The following is a 12,665-nucleotide window of genomic DNA, read 5'->3' on the forward strand; positions in this document are numbered from 1 at the left end:
GCACGGGTAATAGGCGGAATGCCGCCTCTATGTCAGATTTAGCTAGCAGGGCACCGGGCCCCGCTGCGCGGACTAATTCTACTGCTTTGTCAAAGGACGCGTATGTTACCGATGCTTCCTCTGGGGGGATTCCGTCGTTAACCGATGCGCCTTTTGGGTGGGACAGATGATGGATTAGACGATACTTCCCGGGTTCCTTTTTTGGGATAATGCCTAGCGGGGATATCCTGATATTTTGGAAAGGGATTGATTCAAAGGGGCCCGCCATTCGGCCTAGGTTTACTTCATTTTGAATTTTTTGTTTCAAGATGTCGGGGAATTCGCGAGCGGATTTTAGGTTATGTGCCAGGGTTGGTGTTCTATTAGGTTTGAAGGGGATAATAAAACCGTGTGTAAAGCCGGAGTGCAATTGCCTTGCAGCTTCTTTGTTAGGGTAGAGGTTTAACCAGGGGGCCATTGCGGTTACGCTCACCGGGGTTCTGCCTTGTAGGCACCCTGATTGCTGGACGGGTACACCTTGCTGCTGGGTGTCCTCCTCCACAAGCAGAGCAGTCGTGTCTGTATCTGCACGACGTGAGGAAACGGCAATTTCCTTCATTAAATAGCCAGCAGGGCCCGTTTTTTCGCACGACCACTGAGTGTTGGGCTGCGGGGTAGCTAGTGGTCGTAGATGAAAAGGGGGGCTGCTTCTGTGACAGCATCAGTCGTAACCATACGTCTGTCGCTTTAACTCCCCAGCCTAGGCTGGGTTGCAGGGCCAGCCGCCTGCGGAACTCCTCGTCATACCGCCTCCAGGCTGACCCGCCATGGGCCTTGTATGAGTTATATATCAGATCCTGATATATATGGAGCTCGGAGCAGCGTTCCGGATGCTTCTGGCCCATAATACAGCCTAAGACTGCGAAAGCCTGTAGCCAATTATTCATCGTCTGCGCTATTTTCGGTCTATTTCTGTCGTATGAACGGTCGTTTGTCCTCCTTTCTTTATCTATAGTCAGTTGGTCGGGGGATAATAGGGACCATATGTCAATATAGTCATTATTCCAGATTTTGTCTCTTGTCTCCTGATCTATGTGCGCCCCTAGGGGGCTAATACCGCAGAAGAACGCGTCCTTGTGAAGGCTCGCTAGCTGCGGTGTAGCTTTATCTTCTGGTGTAGCGCTAGAGCGCGTCAGCTGATGAATTAATGACTTAATGGTTGACGCTAGCTCGTTCCCCACTGCGTTATGCCCGATATCATGTACAGTGTCGTGTGCATTGGCCTCGGAGAACTCACCGCTGTGTGATGCAGGAAGAGCGACTCCATGTGATGGAGGGACCCCGGCTCCCACTCGATTGACGGACGGAGGAGCGACTCCATGTGATGGAGGGACCCCGGCTCCCGCTGGGATGATGGCTAGAGGAGCGACTCCAGGTGATGGAGGGACTCCGGCTACCGCTGGGATGATGGCTGGGGGAGCGACTCCGGGTGCTGGAGGGACTCCGGCTCCCGCTGGGATGATGGCTGGCGGAGCGACTCCGGGTGCTGGAGGGACTCCTGCTTGGATGATGGTCTGGTTAATTTCGCCGGGCGCCCTGGGAGATGACCGGTCTCCCTGGCTGACAGCCATGGATGCGGCTCGTGACCGCTGGCGTCGGTCGAGAGGCCGGGCTAGTCTGTTGGGACTCTCGGATTTGTCGGACCATTGTGATGATGATGATGGGGAACGCCATCTAGAGGACTGCGATCTGTGGCGGCTCCTATGGGAGCTGCGTCTCCGGTGGTAATGTGGGGATCGCCTTTTAGAGGGATGTGGGGAATGGCGTCGGGACTCGTCGGAGGAGGTTGGGGAGGACCTGCCGCGCCTATGCCTGCGCCTGCTGTGGCTATGGGTGCACTGGGGGGCGACCGAGGGGACATTATAACTTGTGCTAATTGTTTCGCAGGGCGGGTTATGTGCAGTAACTAAGTGGTTTCCGCTGGTTAATATTGGGGTGTGCACTGAATGTGGAGAGTTAGTGGGGATTACGTGGTTAGTGGTGTGCTGAGCATTGCTGGGGGGCAGGAGGGGGAGTATAGGGGGCATTGTATGTCTGGTAAGGGCTGTGTGAGGGGGGGCTGTTAGTGGGGCTGTGGTGTGTGTGTCAGTGGTGATTGGTGCACTGTGTGTAACGTTATAGCCCTGCTGCAGGGTGCGCTGATCGGTCAGGAGAGACCGAGCAGAGGAACCTGCAGCTGTGGACATTACACTGGTGATCTCCGCCTCCTGTGTAAGCATCACGCTGGAGCCTGCTGGAGGGGCGGAGCCTGTAGGAGGGGAGGTGCTCGCCTGCTGGCATTGCAACAGGGGAGTGGGCGGTGCCCGGGAATGACGCTGCATGGTGGGCGGAGCCAGGACGCTCGGCCTGGAAGAGGAGGAGGTGATTTGTCTCCTGGATCTCTGGAGGGGGCAGGGCGCTTCCACGTGGGGCTTAGCTTTTCCTGGCCGGCGCCGGTGATGCAGGGGTTCACCGGTGACCCGGAGGCGCTGTGGGGGGCGAGAGCAGCGCTGGGAGCGTCGGTCTCCCTGGGTCGGCAGCTCCCTGGGCTTGGCTTGGGCTGAGAGCTCCGTGTGCAGGGGGCTAGTGACCGGCTGGATCCCGGGGGAGCTAGTGCTGGAGTGTGGGGCTGCGGGGGAGGCTAGCGAGCACTCGGGCTGATCTATGGGGAAGTCCGGAGGGGCTGTGGTGGGGGCTTGTGAGGAAGAGGCCTGGGCATACAGATCTATGGGGTGGCCTGGAGGGGCTGCGGTGGACGGGGTCCCAGGGATGGATAGAATTCCCTGAGAAGCCGGAGAGGGCGCAGGGAGGGGAGCGCTGAGGCCAGAAATAGTGCTCACCTTCCTGTGCCGCTCTCTGCCGCAGGGCCTCCATCAGGGAGTCAGCCATGACGATCGTCTCCATGGGGTCCTCAGGAAGCCATTATACTAGCAAACACTGAGTGAACTTAGTGGCATCCTGAAAGTGGCTGTTGGACTTCTGTATTGTCCCACTAGTGCAAAGATATTTGCAGCACGTCTGCCTGCATTGCACACTCAAACTCATTGTTACTAAGCCATTATACTAGCAAACACTGAGTGAACTTAGTGGCATCCTAAATGTGGCTGTTGGACTTCTGTATTGTCCCACTAGTGCAAAGATATTTGCAGCACGTCTGCCTGCATTGCACACTCAAACTCATTGTTACTAAGCCATTAGACTAGTAAACACTGAGTGAACTTAGTGGCATCCTAAACGTGGCAGTTGGACTTCTGTATTGTCCCACTAGTGCAAAGATATTTGCAGCACGTCTGCCTGTATTGCACACTCAAACTCATTGTTACTAAGCCATTATACTAGCAAACACTGATTGAACTTAGTGGCATCCTATACGTGGCTGTTGGACTTCTGTATTGTCCCACTAGTGCAAAGATATTTGCAGCATGTCTGCCTGCATTGCACACTCAAACTCATTGGTACTAAGCCATTATACTAGCAAACACTGAGTGAACTTAGTGGCATCCTAAACGTGGCAGTTGGACTTCTGTAGTGTCCCACTAGTGCAAAGATATTTGCAGCACGTCTGCCTGTATAGCACACTCAAACTCATTGTTACTAAGCCATTATACTAGCAAACACTGAGTGAACTTAGTGGTATCCTAAACGTGGCAGTTGGACTTCTGTATTGTCCCACTAGTGCAAAGATATTTGCAGCACATCTGCCTGCATTGCACACTCAAACTCATTGTTACTAAGCCATTATACTAGCAAACACTGAGTGAACTTAGTGGTATCCTAAACGTGGCAGTTGGACTTCTGTATTGTCCCACTAGTGCAAAGATATTTGCAGCACGTCTGCCTGCATTGCACACTCAAACTCATTGTTACTAAGCCATTATACTAGCAAACACTGAGTGAACTTAGTGGCATCCTAAACTTGGCTGTTGGACTTCTGTATTGTCCCACTAGTGCAAAGATATTTGCAGCATGTCTGCCTGCATTGCACACTCAAACTCATTGTTACTAAGCCATTATACTAGTAAACACTGAGTGAACTTAGTGACATCCTAAACGTGGCTGTTGGACTTCTGTATTGTCCCACTAGTGCAAAGATATTTGCAGCACGTCTGCCTGCATTGCACACTCAAACTCATTGTTACTAAGCCATTATACTAGCAAACACTGAGTGAACTTAGTGGCATCCTAAACATGGCTTTTGGACTTCTGTATTGTCCCACTAGTGCAAAGATATTTGCAGCATGTCTGCCTGCATTGCACACTCAAACTCATTGTTACTAGGCCATTATACTAGCAAACACTGAGTGAACTTAGTGGCATCCTAAACGTGGCTGTTGGACTTCTGTATTGTCCCACTAGTGCAAAGATATTTGCAGCACGTCTGCCTGCATTGCACACTGAAACTCATTGTTACTAAGCCATTATACTAGCAAGCACAGAGTGAACTTAGTGGCATCCTAAACGTGGCTGTTGGACTTCTGTATTGTTCCACTAGTGCAAAGATATTTGCAGCACGTCTACCTGCATTGCACACTCAAACTCATTGTTACTAAGCCATTATACTAGCAAACACTGAGTGAACTTAGTGGCATCCTAAACGTGGCTGTTGGACTTCTGTATTGTCCCACTAGTGCAAAGATATTTGCAGCATGTCTGCCTGCATTGCACACTCAAACTCATTGTTACTAAGCCATTATACTAGCAAACACTGAGTGAACTTAGTGGCATCCTAAACGTGGCTGTTGGACTTCTGTATTGTCCCATTAGTGCAAAGATATATACAGCACGTCTGCCTGCATTGCACACTCAAACTCATTGTTACTAAGCCATTATACTAGCAAACACTGAGTGAACTTAGTGGCATCCTAAACGTGGCTGTTGGACTTCTGTATTGTCCCACTAGTGCAAAGATATATACAGCTCGTCTGACTGCATTGCACATTCAAACTCATTGTTACTAAGCCATTATACTAGCAAACACTGAGTGAACTTAGTGGCATCCTAAAAGTGGCTGTTGGACTTCTGTATTGTCCCACTAGTGCAAAGATATTTGCAGCACGTCTGCCTGCATTGCACACTCAAACTCATTGTTACTAAGCCATAATACTAGCAAACACTGAGTGAACTTAGTGGCATCCTAAACGTGGCTGTTGGACTTCTGTATTGTCCCACTAGTGCAAAGATATTTGCAGCACGTCTGCCTGCATTGCACACTCAAACTCATTGTTACTAAGCCATTATACTAGCAAACACTGAGTGAACTTAGTGGCATCCTAAACGTGGCTGTTGGACTTCTGTATTGTCCCACTAGTGCAAAGATATTTGCAGCACGTCTGCCTGCATTGCACACTCAAACTCATTGTTACTAAGCCATTATACTAGCAAACACTGAGTGAACTTAGTGGCATCCTAAACGTGGCTGTTGGACTTTTGTATTGTCCCACTAGTGCAAAGATACTTGCAGCACGTCTGCCTGCATTGCACACTCAAACTCATTGTTACTAAGCCATTATACTAGCAAACACTGAGTGAACTTAGTGGCATCCTAAACGGGGCTGTTGGACACTAGTGCAAAGATATTTGCAGCACGTCTGCCTGCATCGCACACTCAAACTCATTGTTACTAAGCCATTATACTAGCAAACACTGAGTGAACTTAGTGGCATCCTAAACGTGGCTGTTGGACTTCTGTATTGTCCCACTAGTGCAAAGATATTTGCAGCACGTCTGCCTGCATTGCACACTCAAACTCATTGTTACTAAGCCATTATACTAGTAAACACTGAGTGAACTTAGTGACATCCTAAACGTGGCTGTTGGACTTCTGTATTGTCCCACTAGTGCAAAGATATTTGCAGCATGTCTGCCTGCATTGCACACTCAAACTCATTGTTACTAAGCCATTATACTAGCAAACACTGAGTGAACTTAGTGGCATCCTAAACGTGGCTGTTGGAGTTCTGCATTGTCCCACTAGTGCAAAGATATTTGCAGCACGTCTGCATGCATTGCACACTCAAACTCATTGTTACTAAGCCATTATGCTAGCAAACACTGAGTGAACTTAGTGGCATCCTAAAAGTGGCGGTTGGAATTCTGTATTGTCCCACTAGTGCAAAGATATTTGCAGCACGTCTGCCTGCATTGCACAATTAAACTCATTGTTACTAAGCCATTATACTAGCAAACACTGAGTGAACTTAGTGGCATCCTAAATGGGGCTGTTGGACTTCTGTATTGTCCCACTAGGGCAAAGATATTTGCAGCACGTCTGCCTGCATTGCACACTGAAACTCATTGTTACTAAGCCATTATACTAGCAAACACTGAGTGAACTTAGTGGCATCCTAAACGTGGCTGTTGGGTTTCTGTATTGTCCCACAAGTGCAAAGATATTTGCAGCACGTCTGCCTGCATTGCACACTCAAACTCATTGTTACTAAGCCATTATACTAGCAAACACTGAGAGAACTTAGGGGCATCCTAAACGTGGCTGTTGGATTTCTGTATTGTCCCACTAGTGCAAAGATATTTGCATCACGTCTGCCTGCATTGCACACTCAATCTCATTGTTACTAAGCCATTATACTAGCAAACACTGAGTGAACTTAGTGGCATCCTAAACGTGGCTGTTGGACTTCTGTATTGTCCCACTAGTGCAAAAATATTTGCAGCACGTCTGCCTGCATTGTACACTGAACTCATTGTTACTAAGCAAAAATACTAGCAAACACTGAGTGAACTTAGTGGCATCCTAAACATGGCTGTTGGACTTCTGTATTGTCCCACTAGTGCAAAGATATTTGCAGCACGTCTGCCTGCATTGCACACTCAAACTCATTGTTACTAAGCCATTATACTAGCAAACACTGAGTGAACTTAGTGGCATCCTAAACGTGACTGTTGGACTTCTGTATTGTCCCACTAGTGCAAAGATATTTGCAGCACGTCTGCCTGCATTGCACACTCAAACTCATTGTTACTAAGCCATTATACTAGCAAACACTGAGTGAACTTAGTGGCATCCTAAACGTGGCTGTTGGAGTTCTGCATTGTCCCACTAGTGCAAAGATATTTGCAGCACGTCTGCCTGCATTGCACACTCAAACTCATTGTTACTAAGCCATTATGCTAGCAAACACTGAGTGAACTTAGTGGCATCCTAAAAGAGGCTGTTGGAATTCTGTATTGTCCCACTAGTGCAAAGATATTTGCAGCACGTCTGCCTGCATTGCACACTCAAACTCATTGTTACTAAGCCATTATACTAGCAAACACTGAGTGAACTTAGTGGCATCCTAAACGGGGCTGTTGGACTTCTGTATTGTCCCACTAGTGCAAAGATATTTGCAGCACGTCTGCCTGCATTGCACACTGAAACTCATTGTTACTAAGCCATTATACTAGCAAACACTGAGTGAACTTAGTGGCATCCTAAACGTGGCTGTTGGGTTTCTGTATTGTCCCACTAGTGCAAAGATATTTGCAGCACGTCTGCCTGCATTGCACACTCAAACTCATTGTTACTAAGCCATTATACTAGCAAACACTGAGTGAACTTAGGGGCATCCTAAATGTGGCTGTTGGATTTCTGTATTGTCCCACTAGTGCAAAGATATTTGCAGCACGTCTGCTTGCATTGCACTCTCAAACTCATTGTTACTAAGCCATTATACTAGCAAACACTGAGTGAACTTAGTGGCATCCTAAACATGGCTGTTGGACTTCTGTATAGTCCCACTAGTGCAAAGATATTTGCAGCACGTCTGCCTGCATTGCACACTCAAACTCATTGTTACTAAGCCATTATACTAGCAAACACTGAGTGAACTTAGTGGCATCCTAAACGTGGCTGTTGGACTTCTGTATTGTCCCACTAGTGCAAAGATATTTGCAGCACGTCTGCCTGCATTGCACACTCAAACTCATTGTTACTAAGCCATTATACTAGCAAACACTGAGTGAACTTAGTGGCATCCTAAACGTGGCTGTTGGAGTTCTGCATTGTCCCACTAGTGCAAAGATATTTGCAGCACGTCTGCATGCATTGCACACTCAAACTCATTGTTACTAAGCCATTATGCTAGCAAACACTGAGTGAACTTAGTGGCATCCTAAAAGTGGCTGTTGGAATTCTGTATTGTCCCACTAGTGCAAAGATATTTGCAGCACGTCTGCCTGCATTGCACACTTAAACTCATTGTTACTAAGCCATTATACTAGCAAACACTGAGTGAACTTAGTGGCATCCTAAACGGGGCTGTTGGACTTCTGTATTGTCCCACTAGGGCAAAGATATTTGCAGCACGTCTGCCTGCATTGCACACTGAAACTCATTGTTGCTAAGCCATTATACTAGCAAACACTGAGTGAACTTAGTGGCATCCTAAACGTGGCTGTTGGGTTTCTGTATTGTCCCACAAGTGCAAAGATATTTGCAGCACGTCTGCCTGCATTGCGCACTCAAACTCATTGTTACTAAGCCATTATACTAGCAAACACTGAGTGAACTTAGGGGCATCCTAAACGTGGCTGTTGGATTTCTGTATTGTCCCACTAGTGCAAAGATATTTGCAGCACGTCTGCCTGCATTGCACACTCAAACTCATTGTTACTAAGCCATTATACTAGCAAACACTGAGTGAACTTAGTGGCATCCTAAACGTGGCTGTTGGACTTCTGTATTGTCCCACTAGTGCAAAAATATTTGCAGCACGTCTGCCTGCATTGTACACTGAAACTCATTGTTACTAAGCAAAAATACTAGCAAACACTGAGTGAACTTAGTGGCATCCTAAACATGGCTGTTGGACTTCTGTATTGTCCCACTAGTGCAAAGATATTTGCAGCACGTCTGCCTGCATTGCACACTCAAACTCATTGTTAGTAAGCCATTATGCTAGCAAACACTGAGTGAACTTAGTGGCATCCTAAAAGAGGCTGTTAGAATTCTGTATTGTCCCACCAGTGCAAAGATATTTGCAGCACGTCTGCCTGCATTGCACACTCAAACTCATTGTTACTAAGCCATTATACTAGCAAACACTGAGTGAACTTAGTGGCATCCTAAACGGGGCTGTTGGACTTCTGTATTGTCCCACTAGTGCAAAGATATTTGCAGCACATCTGCCTGCATTGCACACTCAAACTCATTGTTAGTAAGCCATTATGCTAGCAAACACTGAGTGAACTTAGTGGCATCCTAAAAGAGGCTGTTAGAATTCTGTATTGTCCCACCAGTGCAAAGATATTTGCAGCACGTCTGCCTGCATTGCACACTCAAACTCATTGTTACTAAGCCATTATACTAGCAAACACTGAGTGAACTTAGTGGCATCCTAAACGTGGCTGTTGGGTTTCTGTATTGTCCCACTAGTGCAAAGATATTTGCAGCACGTCTGCCTGCATTGCACACTCAAACTCATTGTTACTAAGCCATTATACTAGCAAACACTGTGTGAACTTAGGGGCATCCTAAATGTGGCTGTTGGATTTCTGTATTGTCCCACTAGTGCAAAGATATTTGCAGCACGTCTGCCTGCATTGCACTCTCAAACTCATTGTTACTAAGCCATTATACTAGCAAACACTGAGTGAACTTAGTGGCATCCTAAACATGGCTGTTGGACTTCTGTATAGTCCCACTAGTGCAAAGATATTTGCAGCACGTCTGCCTGCATTGCACACTCAAACTCATTGTTACTAAGCCATTATACTAGCAAACACTGAGTGAACTTAGTGGCATCCTAAACGTGGCTGTTGGACTTCTGTATTGTCCCACTAGTGTAAAGATATTTGCAGCACGTCTGCCTGCATTGCACACTGAAAGTCATTGGTACTAAGCCATTATACTAGCAAACACTGAGTGAACTTAGTGGCATCCTAAACGTGGCTGTTGGACTTCTGTATTGTCCCACTAGTGCAAAGATATTTGCAGCACGTCTGCCTGCATTGCACACTGAAACTCATTGTTACTAAGCCATTATACTAGCAAACACTGAGTGAACTTAGTGGCATCCTAAACATGGCTGTTGGACTTCTGTATTGTTCCACTAGTGCAAAGATATTTGCAGCACGTCTGCCTGCATTGCACACTCAAACTCATTGTTACTAAGCCATTATACTAGCAAACACTGAGTGAACTTAGTGGCATCCTAAACGTGGCTGTTGGACTTCTGTATTGTCCCACTAGTGCAAAGATATTTGCAGCACGTCTGCCTGCATTGCACACTCAAACTCATTGTTACTAAGCAATTATACTAGCAAACACTGAGTGAACTTAGTGGCATCCTAAACGGGGCTGTTGGACTTCTGTATTGTCCCACTAGTGCAAAGATATTTGCAGCACGTCTGCCTGCATTGCACACTCAAACTCATTGTTACTAAGCCATTATACTAGCAAACACTGAGTGAACTTAGTGGCATCCTAAACGTGGCTGTTGGACTTCTGTATTGTCCCACTAGTGCAAAGATATTTGCAGCACGTCTGCCTGCATTGCACACTGAAACTCATTGTTACTAAGCCATTATACTAGCAAACACTGAGTGAACTTAGTGGCATCCTAAGCGTGGCTGTTGGACTTCTGTATTTTCCCACTAGTGCAAAAATATTTGCAGCACATCTGCCTGCATTGCACACTCAAACTCATTGCTACTAAGCCATTATACTAGCAAACACTAAGTGAACTTAGTGGCATCCTAAATGTGGCTGTTGGACTTCTGTATTGTCCCACTAGTGCAAAGATATTTGCAGCACGTCTGCCTGCATTGCACACTCAAACTCATTGTTACTAAGCCATTATACTAGCAAACACTGAGTGAACTTAGTGGCATCCTGAAAGTGGCTGTTGGACTTCTGTATTGTCCCACTAGTGCAAAGATATTTGCAGCACGTCTGCCTGCATTGCACACTCAAACTCATTGTTACTAAGCCATTATACTAGCAAACACTGAGTGAACTTAGTGGCATCCTAAACGTGGCTGTTGGACTTCTGTATTGTCCCACTAGTGCAAAGATATTTGCAGCACATCTGCCTGCATTGCACACTCAAACTCATTGTTACTAAGCCATTATACTAGCAAACACTGAGTGAACTTAGTGGCATCCTAAACGTGGCAGTTGGACTTCTGTATTGTCCCACTAGTGCAAAGATATTTGCAGCACGTCTGCCTGCATTGCACACTCAAACTCATTGTTACTAAGCCATTATACTAGCAAACACTGAGTGAACTTAGTGGCATCCTAAACGTGGCTGTTGGACTTCTGTATTGTCCCACTAGTGCAAAGATATTTGCAGCACGTCTGCCTGCATTGCACACTCAAACTCATTGTTACTAAGCCATTATAGTAGTAAACACTGAGTGAACTTAGTGGCATCCTAAGCGTGGCTGTTGGGCTTCTGTATTTTCCCACTAGTGCAAAAATATTTGCAGCACGTCTGCCTGCATTGCACACTCAAACTCATTGCTACTAAGCCATTATACTAGCAAACACTGAGTGAACTTAGTGGCATCCTAAATGTGGCTGTTGGACTTCTGTATTGTCCCACTAGTGCAAAGATATTTGCAGCACGTCTGCCTGCATTGCACACTCAAACTCATTGTTACTAAGCAATTATACTAGCAAACACTGAGTGAACTTAGTGGCCTCCTAAACGTGGCAGTTGGACTTCTGTATTGTCCCACTAGTGCAAAGATATTTGCAGCACGTCTGCCTGCATTGCACACTTAAACTCATTGTTACTAAGCCATTATACTAGCAAACACTGAGTGAACTTAGTTGCATCCTAAACGTGGCTGTTGGACTTCTGTATTGTCCCACTAGTGCAAAGATATTTGCAGCACGTCTGCCTGCATTGCACACTCAAACTCATTGTTACTAAGCCATTATACTAGCAAACACTGAGTGAACTTAGTGGCATCCTAAACGTGGCTGTTGGACTTCTGTATTGTCCCACTAGTGCAAAGATATTTGCAGCACGTCTGCCTGCATTCCACACTCAAACTCATTGTTACTAAGCCATTATAGTAGTAAACACTGAGTAAACTCAGTGACATCCTAAACGTGGCTGTTGGACTTCTGTATTGTCCCACTAGTGCAAAGATATTTGCAGCACGTCTGCCTGCATTGCACACTCAAACTCATTGTTACTAAGCCATTATACTAGCAAACACTGAGTGAACTTAGTGGCATCCTAAACGTGGCTGTTGGAGTTCTGCATTGTCCCACTAGTGCAAAGATATTTGCAGCACGTCTGCCTGCATTGCACACTCAAACTCATTGTTACTAAGCCATTATGCTAGCAAACACTGAGTGAACTTAGTGGCATCCTAAAAGTGGCGGTTGGAATTCTGTATTGTCCCACTAGTGCAAAGATATTTGCAGCACGTCTGCCTGCATTGCACACTCAAACTCATTGTTACTAAGCCATTATACTAGCAAACACTGAGTGAACTTAGTGGCATCCTAAACGGGGCTGTTGGCCTTCTGTATTGTCCCACTAGTGCAAAGATATTTGCAGCACGTCTGCCTGCATTGCACACTGAAACTCATTGTTACTAAGCCATTATACTAGCAAACACTGAGTGAACTTAGTGGCATCCTAAGCGTGGCTGTTGGACTTCTGTATTTTCCCACTAGTGCAAAAATA

This window comes from Anomaloglossus baeobatrachus, chromosome 2 (assembly GCF_048569485.1).
Source record: "Anomaloglossus baeobatrachus isolate aAnoBae1 chromosome 2, aAnoBae1.hap1, whole genome shotgun sequence".
Classification (NCBI taxonomy): domain Eukaryota; kingdom Metazoa; phylum Chordata; class Amphibia; order Anura; family Aromobatidae; genus Anomaloglossus; species Anomaloglossus baeobatrachus.